This window comes from Spea bombifrons, chromosome 1 (assembly GCF_027358695.1).
Source record: "Spea bombifrons isolate aSpeBom1 chromosome 1, aSpeBom1.2.pri, whole genome shotgun sequence".
Taxonomy (NCBI): domain Eukaryota; kingdom Metazoa; phylum Chordata; class Amphibia; order Anura; family Pelobatidae; genus Spea; species Spea bombifrons.
Window position 1 is genome coordinate 52,067,621 of NC_071087.1, and position 16,475 is coordinate 52,084,095.

The window sequence follows — 16,475 nt, forward strand, 5'->3', positions numbered from 1 at the left end:
CAAAAGGGTTTTCTAATAAGCAATTAGAATTAGCAAACACAACATGACATTGGAACATAGGAATGATGGTTTCTGATAAGAGGCCTCTGTAAGCCTATGAAGATATTCCATTAAAAATCAATTTCCAGCTACAATAGTCATTTACAACATTAACAACGCCTACACTGTATTTGTGATCCATTTCATTTTTGACGATGGAAATAAACTGCTTTATATATATATATATATATATATATATATATATATATATATATATATATTATATATATATAAATATATATAAACATATATATTTGTTGTTATATTACTTTACAATAAATTGGTAGCACAAATCAAACATTCGCTATTCTGTTTATACAGTACCTCCCAGTGCCCCACACTCCGTAAACAATAGATAACAAGAATGCATGAAAGCAGACGGAGAAAACTATTAAGCTCCGATGTTGTACCTTTGTAAACACATTTTTAATTCACCGGAGATAAGAGAAAAATAGTAATGCTGGCATCCGTATAGCGATACTGCAGACAGAGGCCAAGAAACAGAAGAAAAAAAAATCCATGACTTAGGTGGTACTTTTTTTCCAGTAATAACTCATTTTCCTAAACCCTTAACAGGATTAGAATCAAACAATATGTACATCTATCCGCACGATACATTTACAGATAAACCTTTTTCAAAAATTAATGTGAGTTTCACTTGTGCCTACAATTGGTGACTGTGCATAAATGTAGCACGTCCACACAAGGTAAATGTTTGAGTGTTACTATATGTGTGCATGTGCATAATAGCAGGGGTATAACATGGATTTACTTGTCAGCTGGGCCAGAAGGTGACAGCCTTATGCTGGTTCTGCCTGCAGCTATGTATTAAGAAGCAGGCATATAAAAATGAGGAAGCCAATGTAATGGTGTGTAAGCAGCAAAAAAATATATCCCTTGTGCCTTTATCTATAAGCAGTGATACACCGTGGCCCAAGCCTAAAGCGTCAGTTCTGGTTCAACATGGCTGCTTTATGGGGGGTAGCCACCCCATTAAATATACAACTGTCTACGTGATTCTGCCTAGAATCGAAAAGTTGTTTTGGAAACTTTGCACTTTTAAATTCCAGGATTGACGTGGCCACATTGACATAATGTAAGTGCACTTTATTTTGCTTGCTACACAGAGTGCTTTTGTCACTTTAACGCTCACCGTAAATATACTGAATCAAAGTGCAAGCGTTACAATTAAGGATATTTTTGAGCTGTCAGTAAAGCCAAATAGACTAATCAGTACAGTATATCAGAGAAAGCACCCTGTACTAGCACTTCCTTCCCCTTTTCATTTGGCTGCTAACACATGATAGGGTGATAGTAGAATTGTAATCCCTGTGACTTTACATTGCTAGTATCCTCTGCTTTTTTAGATTGTTTCTAAAAACACTTAATAATATTAAATTATTAACAACATTTAATAATACAGTCCACTTAACTAACCTGTCTTCTGTAATTACAATACAATTTATTGCATGCCCAAGGTGATGATTTCAAGATCATCTGGCACAGGAATGGTATATTTGTTCTTGTTCCTCAAGAAATATGAGATATATTGTATAGTGTAATTCATTACTAATCATTAAATATCTGATATGGTTCTTGTTGCATTAAACTGTACAAATGCATCTAAATCTGCCCTAAGGCTCAATATGAATTTAGGTTTCTTCCATAAAATCAATTGCTTTTTAAATTTCCTCAAGGAGTTTTCCAGATTAATTGATACAGGGATAAGGAACACTAATTGTGCACTTTGTGAAATTCACATTGGCAAAAGCTAAAAGCATTCTAGATAATAATGGTAAAATACCGAGTGCTTTTTTTTATACCACAAAAATCTCTTTGATTCTGCGGGATCCTCTGTCACCCTCACCTCCAGTGATTACTTACGACATCGCTATTTATATAGTCTTATGTAAGTTCCAACTATGAAGACAGAGGTTACTGCACAATTTGTGCATTTTGCATACATATGCTATTATGAGGTCTACTCTACAGGGTTAATCACATGGGTATATGACCCCCCCAATTCATAAAATACAGATAGTCCCTGATTTATATATTGTACCTTACGTAACCAGTTTGTTCTGTAAATACTGTACATTGTTTTCACAAGTCATCATTTTTCAGGATCTACGTATATAAGGGTTACATAAGTTGGGGTCCGTCTGTGTATGCTTGTCTTAGTCTGTCAATTCTCGTCTTGTCATACCTCTTGAATATATGTATTGTATTAAGCGCTGCGTAAATTGTTGGTGCTATATAAATAAAAGATAATAATAATAATATGCATACCTGGGAACTCTCGAGCATCGACACAGAGTCTCCGGGTCAAGCCCTGTTATCTTGGGACTCCAGGTCAGGTTGTTCTTTCTCTGGGCATGGGAGGGGCATGTAACCCCTCCCATGTTCTACCTACTTCCTGCTCAATTTCCCCTCATCCCTGCCCTCATCCCCTTCCAAAACAGACAATCTGGGGCTAGCACTGCCCCTCACATGATTATCCCCAGAGCATCATTCCAGCTACTTTATCTCTTTCTTCTCCATCGTGCAATGAAAGTTTATGTTACAAGTTTAAATGAAGTAGTTTTGTTTTTCCTTCAAATAAGTTTTATAAAGTGCCTAATATAAGGAAAAAATGCATTATGGTGTTTATTGAACCTTTATCTATTACCTTATATGAGATACTAAATTTCCTGTTAGTACCATAAGTGATAGCACTGCATCATATTAAAAAAATGCGGGTAACAATGTTATATGTGAATTTGTCTTCATAAGCAGTTTTCATTGGGTTTGTTGCATCTTGTTATAAAAGATAAGCGCACATTAAATAATAACTAGCTTAGTACTGAACTTTCATTTCCTATGCACAGGCATCTATCTTATGGTACAATAAAGAAGTTAAAAATACTGCAGTAATTTGGCTTATACCGTAACCTCTTATGCAGAGAGATAGCCTATTTCCTGTTCTTTCCATTCTATTTAATAGAAGACTGTAAATTTTGTCACTCTGCTAGCTTAAGATCTCTGGATTTTTCAACGCTGGGAATGGTTATGTAACTCTTGAAAACACATTCTGTGGAATAAATTTTGGATGATATGAAGCAGCTCAGAACTACAGACCTCACCATTCTCAACCAACCAATGGTTGGTTGATGACAATCAACGTTGTATTTCAGAAGACATTTTAGACAGCACTGGACTGATTAATCTGCAGTGGCACTGTATCTGCTGGATACACCTAGTAGCCTGCTAAATGTTTTTTATCAGCCATGAAGGGTGCTGCTAGGCTCCGGGCCATTGGGTATAGAGGAAGAGTGAGATGGAAGAAGAGGCGAAATAAGATGGTATAATGATAAAGGGGAGGCCTATCACGCTGTTGGTAGTCTTTGTGCAGGGATGCTTGAAGTATCCAAAACCTGCTAGGAAAGCTTGTAGGAAGCTGTCTGCTACTGTCTTAGTTTTGTGCTTGGGCACCATCTGCCTGCATTCAAAAGTGGTTGGTAGACAAGGGCTGGCAGACAGCAGAACATTGAGGCAGGAACTAGTAGAGGTCAATTGCAGACATATCAGGATCAGGATATCCAAGGTCATACACAGTCAGGCCAGAACACAGTACAGACATTACTGTTGGGAAATACATGTTCCGCACATGTTCTGCACAAAATAGCACTTGAGCTGTAGATGGAGCTGTGCAGTTCAGATTACTGTTTGTATCTGCATGTGAACTTGGCGGTACACCCACAGGGAGGAAGCTCTTTTTTTGCGCTCTGTCTCCCCTTCATACCTTTTTTCTCTCAGTGCTGGCTGCTGTTCTAAGTAATTGATGTGTTCTAGATGTTTGCTGCTTTATCCACATAAATAAAGCCTAAGGTTGCATCTTCACAAGTTACCAGTGTATCTTCTTCATACATAACTAGCAAGTCCAGGGTCAGCAGCCAGATAATCAAAGATCCGAAAGAGTTACCAAGGAACAAGGTCCCACCTAGGTATAAGTCCAGATATTCTGGCATGCTGGGACAAGGTAACAAATATTAAACAAAAGGCAATGGCCAGAATCCAGATAACAGATGCTAGTAACGGGGCCACATCGACATAAAGTTGGCCCTGGCAGGGATTAACCATAGACCAGATCAGCTAAATGGTTCTTCCACAAAAAAACTAATCTAACCATGTCTTTGAGGACCTTACTTTGTGCACCACTATATGGACAAAAGTAATGGGACACACATCTTATTTATTGAAATCAGGGTTTATGATAGGCAAAGTTCCTGTCGGTGTAATGTCAAGTGTCCCAATGCTTTTGTCCATATAGTGTATTCTGAAGTAGCCATTTCCTGAGTAAACCATAAATAATTCTTACATTGCAAACATTGTTTGTAATGTTTGGAGCTTAACATTTCGTAGAAACCACAGAGTTAGTTTAGTGCCATTCTTCATGCACAGCACTGTCTTGTTATGAATATTATTTAAAGAGTAAAATGAATGTAGCACTTCCTTTGTTACATGTCCCATAGTGATAGTGTTCTTAACATGTTGTATCAACAGGATAGCTATCAATCTTCATAATTCCCTATTTACACAACACTTTACAAGGAGTGTTCTCAGAAAAGGAGCTTTGTTACGCATTTCTGTTCAACAGAGATCTGCTATTGAATCAAAATTGTTGGTCCCTGCTGGACACATCTTTTTTCTGATTGTACTAATAAGTATGAAAAGACTGCAAATTAGAACATCACTTATAAAATATTGCACATTGTAGGAATATGGTTCCGAATGGTAGGGTTTGTAATTATTTATTTTCAAAGCATATGCCATTTGCTGTACATTCTAAACAAAGAAATGTTCTGGTGGCAGAGTGTGCAAGCTTGAAAACAGATGACTACAAGCCATAGTCCCACTGGACTCCTATAATCAACATGCACTGACCAAACTCTTAGTGAGCAGACCATCAACTTGTTTGAAACCCTCAACCTTAAACATATCTCATATTTTGTCTTGGCAGAGGCACTTCACCACATCAACAAAGAAGTCTAATATCACACATGGTCATGATATAATGATGATTAAAACAATATTTTAAACAATAAGGTGAAAATCTCTAAAGAGAACTTTCTGTTCCTGTATGCATATCTGCAAATTGTAAAACTGTTTTGCTTGTCTAAGGAACTGTCATATGTAATACCTGGGAACATTTGGAGTGTTTCCAAGATGTCTTATTATTGCAATTAAAATAATTCTAAAGGAAGAACGACGGGTTCCGCAGACCAATTCAATTTCTTTGATTTCAGAGAACTTTGCTACAATGGTTTAAGGCATACTTGTTGATTAGAATTTATAGCCCAAAGGTACACAGAGGTTGATTAGAGTCATGATGATTTAAGAGAAAAGAATATAGGCTTGGATTCTAGAAGGATTTGTAACTCATTTCAGCAATCCTGTCAGCTAAAACTCATCCGCTGGCTTGTCACCTAAAGTGACAGATGCAAATAGCTGAGAACTTGGAAATGGTGTATGGAACTGGTTAAATAAAGATAGTGTGGGTGCTTTCCGAAAGAAAGTCACCTAATAAAAAGAACAGCTCGCATGAAATAATGTTTCCTTAAAAAAATGAAAAAGGTAGGAATAAAGCCACATTATTTTGGAAACCCCCAAATTTAGTATAATAACATCTTTAACAAAGTAAGTATTTTCTCAACAGTTTATAATTTGCACATAATCCGTACAAGCAGTATAATGCGGTACAGAGATGACTTTGGTGGAAATCGGTTCTAAACGCAGTGATGTAATAAAGAGAAGTGATTGTCTTCCAAGCAATATCCCTTTTGAGACAATGTAATCTTTCACATATCACTGAGCATACTTAAGTGCTTAAATCCGCCATCCCAAGAAAGATGTTATAATTTATTGAAATAAACACTGGAACAACCACATTTTGTGAGTATTTTTTTTTCCATGGATATCTGAACTCCATGCTCTGAACACAACAGAAGCAGAGTCAGGACTCGGCTCCTAAATCACCATATGGATGACCACTATTAAGAATCATGAGCAGGAGAAAAAGGCACACATTAACGATGCTATGTATGTAGAAAAACATCCTTGTCGGGAAGATTTTGTTTCTTGTAACAGGCTAGTGGCTTTCTTTAGAGGATCTTTACCATCTAGTGTCTTTTGAATGTCCTGTTTACTTTTATTAAGACCTACATGGAAATCTTGCACTATGGCACATAAAGTTCTAAGGTTTCTACTGGGTTGTATTATTATTAATTTCAAATACCTTTCCATTGCTAAGTATATCAGTAACATTGAGACCTTTAGTAACGCTAAATGCACGCGTAATATTATTAAACTCGAGTTTTTCCTTGCTTTTCCCTTTAAGAAGTGTACATTTATGAATAAAAATTTACAAAATAACAATGCTGACAAATGACCAAAATGCCTTGAAAACACAACGGCCCCTCAGAAATCAGACAGCCATCATCCGGTGTCACACAGTGGGTGATGTGATTATTGAGTCCTGGTACTAGGATGCAATCACTCTTAAAAGATTAATCTGAACTAGATATGCGTATCAACTTTTCGGCATGCTGTGTTTTTATCAGTATTCTACATTATGTTCCGCTCTAAATTCAAGCGTTAAAGTTAGTTTCTTCTCTGGGTGCTTGTATAGTATTGTTACTGCGTCACACATTTCAATTTGGTTGAAACAGGTTTTGTACCTTTTACAGCAATCGTGAGTGTCGGCAACGGCAGCCTGATATTTGTACTCCCTGTACCACACACTACCTTAAACACATCAGAAGTGAAACAATTGTTAGAGCAAATATTAGAGCAAAAACAAATGTCAGAACATGTCATGTTCAAAATTCAGGCCTGTCATAGAGTGTTTTTGTGAGCCTCCCCCCTCCTCCGTATCTGCACCCTATTAAGGGTGTAAAACCGCTGACTTACAGGACATTGACCAGTGCAAGTGTAAATCAAAGAGGTTTGCACACATCCCTGCTCATTCTTCTGCACATAAAATACACGCTGCAGGATACCAGAAAAAAGCAGAGATATTTTACTGAGTATATTATCAAAAGGTTAGGTTGTGTACTCTGGCTATACTCAGACCAAGTCAGGGGTTAAACATCAGAAGAGTTTACAGCATAGACGCATTTTCAGCCTAGACACTTCACTATGTCAACTGAAGTGAATGCTTCCAGCACGAACATCCTGGTTGGTCTTCTATAATGTATAGTTAAAGGAATGAGATTTCTTAAAGGCCATATTACTGATTGAAATATACATTATGCAGGACCAGCCCTTCATAACGCATGATGTCACAGTTAGTTGAAACTGCAAGTCACCTGCAAACACCACTGAGGGTATTCAACAGCTTTGTCAAGCTTTGTGGCATCACTAATTACCGTAAATGCCCAAATCTTGTCTTGATGTGTAACCTGTCCATTTTCTTTCATAATTATTTAGAGCCATTTACAGGGCACATTAAGGCACCCTCTCAGGGTCTAACCATTACCCAGGGTATTAAAAGTACATAATCCGCCAAATGATGTTTTACCTCACACATTGTCAAGTGTTCACACAGCAAAAGGAAGCTCTTCAAAAGTTTTTATAGTCATTGGAACTCTGTTTTGGGATCTGAATGCATGTCCACAGATGTGTGATATTGCCACACTTGCCCATCAATCATTAGTGCAGTTTCTTATGTTTGAAGTCATCAGAAGCCGTAAAAACAAAGATAAAAACGTAATGAGTTGACATCAGTGAAATACACTAAGAATAGAATACTGAGGTGAAATGTCCCACCTATAACACTGGAAAGCACCTGAACACTAAATCGAATCTGACACCGAGGGGTGTCTACCACAGTACCTCTCTTTGCACAAGTTGATTCTCTAAATTGTTTGAACTTTCTAAAACTTCAAGCAGACACATTCAATACAGCTGATTAATGCTACATCTGTCAGATAGGAAATAATCTGCTGACTTCTTCTTAGCATTCACTTGGGCACATAACAGATTTTCAAGCTAATCTCTCAAAGCCTTCACATCGCATAAAGCCTGTTTGAGCAGTGAGTGGCCAGCCACAGCATCACTTCATTCAGATACCATCTCCGCTGAACATTCTCCAGCTGCACTGCGGATTCTTGCAGATGAGGAGAGCCGAATTGTAAACACTGTTAGTGAGGCAAAGAAACATTTCATTCCACGGTTGATAAGCAAACCCATTTAGTGGTGTACAGGTCCATAAACCCACTGGTTCTCAACCTTATCATGGTGCTGAAACTGATTTAAAGCGACAGCCCGGGCACATTACATTTCATTGCATGCCTTTTGTATTTATATAAACCTAATTAGTACGCAAACAAATATTTTGGTTTGTGTGTGGGAAGAATCAAGTGTTTACTTATTTTATTCTTCAAATAACTGAAATCCTCAATTTCCATCTTTTCCAGCAGAGTAAACTCTCACCATAATTTCATATTCTTGCCTTTTCTATGAATGACTACATGATTGCAAGTACAACTTAATTCCCAGTAGTCCTTTGAACATTAAAATAAATATTAACATGTTTATGATTTTGACACATTTTGTGCATCTCTCTTTCGTGAACTTATTCGGGAACTTTGAATCTTTATTTGCTTTAAATGCATATTTATAATGAACACCCTATATGTACAGTATCATTATAATAGTACCTAGAACCGTTTCAGGGCTAGCTCACGGTGGCCCTTCCTTTCCACCTCTTTATAGGTGACTAGAACCCGAAAAGACTTAAAGAGGTCATGACAGGTGGCATCAGTACAGGACATGGGCTCCTCTTTGTTCTACTTCCAACATGAGGTTTCCAGTATTATGAATTGCTTTGTCAGATCTGCTGAAATATTGGTGGCTTGAAGTTTGAAGTTCAACAGAGTCACTAACAGCTAGACTGGGCAGTATTTATGAAACTTGTGCATTCGTATTCGGGCGAACATGAAAACGAACTCGAAGGGTGCGTTTTCGTTGTTCAGCCTGAATACCGAAGAAATGAACATGGCGACGGCAAAACGTATAGGAAGACGAAGACACACAACACGAAGAATCTTCGTCTCCGTTTACTAATCTCCCTGGTCCCTTCCCCAATTGGTTGATGCCAGGGGAGGCCCCATGCAGGCGACCAATAAAGTCGCTCGCACGGACCTTTAACACCTGATGGAGGAACATGGCCAGGGGGAGACCATGGTCTCCACGCTCCAAGAGTTAAAGGTCCGTAAGAGCGACTCTATTGGTTGTTCGTACGGACCTTTAACTCTTGCAGCGGCCGAGTTTCCTCACCAGGATTTTAAAAGTCTGTACAAGCCACTATTGGTCACCAGCAGGGGGCTTGTCAGTCATCAACCAATTGGTTGATGGCAGAAGAAGGCCCCTGCTGGCGACCAGCAGAGTTGCCTGTACGGACCTTTAAAATCCTGGCGCCAAAGCTGCTGTGTAGTGCGTACTGCGTTAACCCCATATTAACCCATCTGCAAAAAACAAATAAAAAAAATGAACACAAAGAATGTACACGAATATTCGCCCGAACACAGGAACCGATTTTCTTTCCCACGAAGATGAACACAAAGACGAACACGAAGAGTTGGCCAGCGCCCAAGTTTAATATTTATGCTCATATCCTAGCTCTATTCAAGTTCACTCTTACAAAGTATGAGTCTTGGATCCCTGAGCCAAAAACTTTTATGTTAATTTGTGTTAATTTATGAAAGAGTCTATATGTCAGTCGTCATCAGCAGAATAGCCACAAGGAAACTTCTACTGTTCATGTACAAACAAAATAATAAGGCTTTATTTAGTGTGTGAATAGCAGTTCTAGTGCAAAGTTTAAAATGTTGGCATTGGCTACGGGAATCACATTTTTATACTCAATTTCCTTTTCGTTAAGCATTGGGTTGTGTTTAAATTTGACAGATCATTATCGGTTGTTCATGACATAGTTTGATAAATATATACAATACATATACAAGTTTTATTGAGACATAAAAACATTATATGGCTGGGGTGTTTTTAAAATTGTGAATTTTCTTTTTTTCTATTCATAAAATATTTGCTGCTAACTTTGACAGCAGTTTAAATGTGATCTCTTGTCATGGCTTTCAGCTTCATAGGTGATTTGATTTTGTTCAAGAAAGGGGTAAGTCAGCACAACATAATATGTTATTTACAATGTTGAGGAAAAATAAGTACTATTATTTCCATGCTGTGTTCCTTTCATGTCAATCTTTGGAGGTATTTTCATCTTTTTTTCAGAATTAACAGTTTTCCCTATTGTACCAAAATACTCAATTCATCAACTAAATAAAATAAATAAATCAAAATAAAAGAAATATTGGCCAGCACAGAACAGGCACAAAAAGGAAAATCAGTTATTTCATTATTAGTCTGCTATTATTATTATCACCTTAATTATAGAGTCAGGAGATAAAATATCTTGTATATGCATTGTGCTGTTAACGATACATTTTTCAAAAGAATATTAACAGCAAAGATCTGAATTTTTTAAAAAAAAAGAACCGTTCAGCCCATCTAGTCTGCCCATTTTTTCCTACTTTAAAGACTTAGCTCTTAATCAGTCTCAAACCTTAATTGTCCTATGGCATTCTAATAACCATGCAGTATATATATACTGTATTTACTGTACATATGTAAATATTGTTCAGTTACAAAGCACTAAATATATTACTTTTGATGCCAAGATTATTCTACTCTCTCATATCCAACTTTGATTTAATTATATTTCATTCAGCATACAAGCAATGGTCTTCATGGACAGTCACCACAATAGATTCATCAGCGAAAGTAGTTGTATTTAACTAAAAAAGATTGCTTTCTAAGTTTACTGACAACTACTGTTTGCTTTCTAGTAGGCTGTACCACCATGTGGACTATGGATAGACGAGAAACTATATGCACATGCAGGAAGGTTATTGTCGTACCTGGGAACAGTAGCGTACCTAGCGGGGGGCGGTCCGCACCGGGTGCCGCTCATCAGGGGGGTGTCAACTTGCCGGCACCCGGCACCCCTCCAGAGACGGACAGCAATGTCCGCCGCTGGAGGAGCAGGCTCGCAAGGGAGCGGTATCGGAGGTCTTTAACAGACCACCGGCTCCGTTGAGTGATTTTAAGCCGGTTCAAGGATCTCCCTTGAACCCGGCTTAAAATCACTCAAGGGAGCCGGAGGTCTGTTAAAGACCTCCGATACCGCTCCCTTGCGATCCGTGCGGCAACAGCTGTTGTGCGCCGGGGTTTGTTGTCAGATCCCGGCGCACAACACTGAAGCCGCGCCCACCGCTGTCCGTGCCCTCTGAACCCCGTGCCCTCGGAAGAAGACAGAAGAACTGAAGAAGAAGTGGAGCGAAGAGCAGGAAAAGGAGCTGTAAGGAGAAAAGAGGAAAGGTAGGAAAGCTTACAGTGAGAGTGGATTGGTGTATGTGTGTGGATTGGTGTATGTGTGTGGATTGGTATGTGTGTGGATTGGTGTATGTGTGTGGATTGGTGTATGTGTGTGGATTGGTATGTGTGTGGATTGGTATATGTGTGGATTGGTATGTGTGTGGATTGGTATGTGTGTGGATTGGTATGTGTGTGTGGATTGGTATATGTGTGGATTGGTATGTGTGTGGATTGGTATGTGTGTGTGGATTGGTGTATGTGTGTGGATTGGTGTATGTGTGTGGATTGGTATGTGTGGATTGGTATGTGTGTCGATTAGTATATGTGTGTGGATTAGTATATGTGTGGATTAGTATATGTGTGGATTGGTATGTGTGTGTGGATTGGTATGCATGTGTGGATTGGTATGCGTGTGGATTGGTATGTGTGGATTGGTAAGTGCGGATTGGTAAGTGTGTGAGAGTGATGGGTGTTATGCTGTACCATTTCCAATGTATTTTTCATTATATAATTATGCTCTAAAGTACATCATAACTCCCATCACTCTATACTGTTCCATACAGTGGCAGAGCTGGGAGACAGAGGCCTTGCACCCCCACCGCAGGACTCCTGAAAGGTAAGTGAACGTCAAAGAGGGAGAGGGTAGATAGTTAGGAGGGGTAGATAGGGAGAAGGGAGTGAGAAGGGGTAGATAGGGCAGAAGGGAGCGAGAAGGGGTAGATAGGGCAATCATACTCCTATCATGCCAAGTCTGCGAGTGCCTCCTGGAATCTGGGTATGCCTGGGCATGATAGGAATGTGATTGCTGTTAACAAGTATATATATATATATATATATATATATATATATTGTTATTTAATTGTTTTGTCCTATTTTGGTGTGTTACTTACTTTAAATAAAAGTGTTAGATTTTTTTATGGTGTGTGAGGGGGGTCATATTCAGTTTCGGCCAGGTAGTTTTAAAGTGTGTGGGGGGGGTGCCACATACAGGATCGGCCCCGGGTGCCAAATACTCTAGGTACGCCCCTGCCTGGGAACTTTTCAGCTCCGGCTACCCGGAGCCTTCCCTTGCTGGACGCGGCCAGCACTGCACACTGACGTCCCACTGACGCTGGCGGGAGGTCCCACTTATGTTGTGGGTGTTCCCGCTGACGGCAGTGGGGAAACACCCCCATTTAAAGGGGAAAAATGGGCGGGGAATGGGGCGTGTCAACACCCCGCTCCCGCGACCGGGAGGATTTGGGTCTTGACCTGGAGGAGCAGCTCTCCCCCGACAATCTCCAGGTCAAACCCGGAGAGTTCCCAGGTATGGTTATTGTCATATGCTTGCCCAACCAAAAGGCGTTCTTCCCCAGCAAGACGAATGCTCCATTGGCACAAAAAGCTCAAGCGTGGCAGTCATGAATTGTTTTCCATACAGGAATACTCGCACAGACTAAGTAAACCTATCTCTTTTAAAGGAGAAAAGAAAAAACTCTTAACATGCCTTGAATTAGTAATGAGTTATATTTATAGTTATATAACACCATATACTTTGAACACTCTATAAATTCTATAGAGTCTTGTTCGCCATGTGTTTGTCAGCGGGTGATATTTATTATTTGCTAATGTAAATAGATTTAATTAGACTTAATTAATTGACTAAATCCCTGAAATTGCTGAATTTCCTCTCCAGCATTCACAAAAGATGCAACGATCAAAATATGTTTTTACAATAAAAATATAATTATATATAATTATTATTAGAATGTTAATACGTTTATTCAGCTTGGTAACCCATGTATTACTTTATTTTAATATTACCAGTGACAGCTTTATTAGCTCTGAGACTGCATCATTTTGAGTCGAATAAATCTGATGTGATAATGTCTGGATCAACTGGGAAACACCCCCAACTTCAATTTTTTATCCTACTCTTTCATTAGTATACATCAATACAAGAATATAGAAAATGTGGCAAACTTTATTTTCAACTTTTTCTGAGGCTTTGGTCATAAGCCTCTACCAGATCCTCCGACATTGTTAACCAGTATTTTATAGGTACTTTTAACTTGATGAATGTTTTCAACAACCTCAGAGACAATTCAGCATAGGTATTTACACGATTTATGTCCTGGCCGAAAAAGACACAGCTTCTTCGATATCCAGTGAATAGGTTCAAATAATCTTTATTTCTCTTTCCTAGAACATGAGGGATGGGAAATAAAGTTGGCAAGAGAAATAACTTTGGTTTATCTTGAAGATAAGAACATTGAATGATGTGCATCATGCCTACATCAACTAAGTGCTTAACTACACTCAATTTCAGTTCAATCAAAGAGAAGAAAATGTGTGTTTTTTAATATATGACGTGACAAAATAATTGTTGATGGCGCCATTTTTTTCAGTTTACCTGTTTCTCATTTCACTTGGTTGCCTAGCAAAAGTGAGATTGGTATTTAATGTTCTTCACATTTCAACCCAGGAAGGACACAGGTTATAAATTACTCTTTTGTGGGTCCCTAAGAACAGAAATATAGCTAAATAAATTATTGGGATGCAGAGCTTCTATTTTCTGTACAAGGCTCAATGCCGGTACTAAACTAAACAATATGGTAGATCATTCACAAGCTGAAGGGTTATGGAAAGATTTTTTTTGTTGACAGGGACCGATATGTCTACTGGGTCATTTGACAGCTTTACAGTTGATATATATACATATAAATATGCTGTGCTTTTCAGCATAGTGACAGCAAGCTGACAATTTGGTTCCAAAAACCTTTGAACTGCCAGGGAACATGTTGCCCTGCAAGAAGCAAGGCCAGTTTTTATAGTTTTTTGAAAGCTAGATGGCTGCCATTACCTAGGAAATCCTATATAAATACTAATAAGGAATACAACACCCTCCCAAACATTTTCCACATTTACTTTACTATTAATTCCCAACAAAATAGAAGAAGTAATGGAAATGAAATAATTTGATAAAATGTTCCTGCTTCCACATGCACTCTGTGTAGGGGACAATGCAAAATATAATGCATTAGAAATTGCATAATCAAACTTAACAAATAGAATATAGGCAGAAATGCCACAAATACGCAAATATTTTTGCACCTTTGGTCTCCCCGTCTTTGAGGGTTACAACTCCTTGCCATCATTCTGGTTGCAAGATAAGGGATTTGTGGTCCATAGAAAGTTGTCAGTCCTTTTTTATTGAAAATAATTTTTAAAAATGTATTTTATGAAATTCACTGTCCATCTATTTTGAATATGGTTTTCATTGGGGTAAGTGGGTTTAGAATGGTGGAGAGCCCCTGGCCCTCCATGGTGACAAGGTTCAGGTTTATTTCCCAGCCAACTGCTCTCACAGCAGCGTTCTTCAGAAGAAAGCCATGTGTTTACTGTTAAAGAGAGAGGGAGAGAAACGTAGAGGACACATTTAACAATAGACGCATGACTTTTCTCTTTAACTAAAGTCTCGCTTGTAATGTTAAACATGCAAGACTTCCCCTAGGAGCAGGTCTGATGGCTGATGGTCAGTTTAGGAGCAGATCTGCAGCCTTCACTACTCTATATAAATGCTTTTAGTGATCTCAGACAGGACCCCTTAAAGTGGCATTGTGCACAAAGAGTGTGATGGATATCCTGTCAAGTGTAGCAGTTGAAGAGCATCACCCTACCTAGGAACTTTATAGCACTGGTCACCGGGAGGTCTTCCACACCCTGGGAGAAGAGAAGTTATTCTACTGGAGATCTGTTTCTCCTTGTGTGAGGGCAGAGTCTGAAATAGAGGGCCAGTAATCTCGGTAATTAACAGCATCCCAGCCCAAACCCACCTAATTCTCCAGCACGGACATCACTGTGTTTCACTGTAACCCAACCCATCATTTATGCCCATGGGATATCAATGAGAGCAAACTAAGCTTGCTCAATACTCACGACGTAAATAAGATAATTGTTGAAAATCAGTCCTAAATTACAAGTGGCAAACATAGTAATTTTTGGCCTTTGTACTGAAACATTACAGTTTCATACGATTTTAGAATGCATAATAAAGTTATCATCAACAAAAAAAGTATCCACTTATCATACAGTTAACCAAAAAATGTTATTTACAGCCTAGGGTTTCTGGAATTTTTTTTAAGTCTTGCAAGTAATGCTTTAGCCACTAATATATGCGTGGCCCATTAAATATTAGTACTGTAATTAAACAAATACAATTAATGAGGATGACCTTACCGATAGAGATCGCCTAATTCAGCCATAATTAATGTGTATTACCCGAGCCCAGCTTTTCCAGCTGAATGGCAAGACAAAATAATAGCTTCATGAATGCAATGTTAAGTGTTCCATAAAGCCCACACGCCTCTTGTGCCTGCTGAGCTGCACCGCTCGATCGCCAGAAGCCTAAGTTGGAATTCGAGTCACAAAAAGACAGTTGTTTTGACATTAAGCTTCTTGAATTAATGAACTCTCCGTTGGAAATACAGCAAGAGTCAGAAATCAAGACACAGCGTGGCATCGCCGGGTATGGAAATGCAGATACATATTGTGCACCTGTTAAACAAGTTAAAATGTTAACAGCACACCTTACAAATGAAATAAAAAATATATATATATATATTTACACTTCTTATCTGCACTACTACATAGACTCCTGGCCGTAGCGTATTCAGAGTTATCTATACAAAGCACCGCGGCTCCATATGTTATTTATTTGGCTTAAAGAATGGTCACTCTTCGCCTGTCCTTAAGTGATGTTGAATGATATTTTTCCGCACACTGTAACAAATACAAGAGTAAACATTATTATTTTTATTCATGTATTTATAAACTGCCTTAAAAACGGAATATACCAAAAGCTGGACGGGTTATTACTTTTGTCATATTTAGAATTTTGCTGCAGTAGTTGATTTTTCTTAAAGTATTCAAAATATTGGATTATAAATAATTACTCACAGATATTATGGATCTTTAAATAATCACAGGTAACCATGAACTATGAAATACATACATCTCAAGTCCAC

At 38.4% G+C, this 16,475-nt stretch overlaps 1 protein-coding gene across 2 annotated transcripts in view; it reads right to left on the minus strand.

Annotated features, from left to right (window-relative positions):
• The window catches only part of CCSER1 (coiled-coil serine rich protein 1), a 352,242-nt gene that overhangs the window by 170,524 nt on the left and 165,243 nt on the right, over positions 1–16,475 (minus strand). The window lies entirely within an intron of this gene.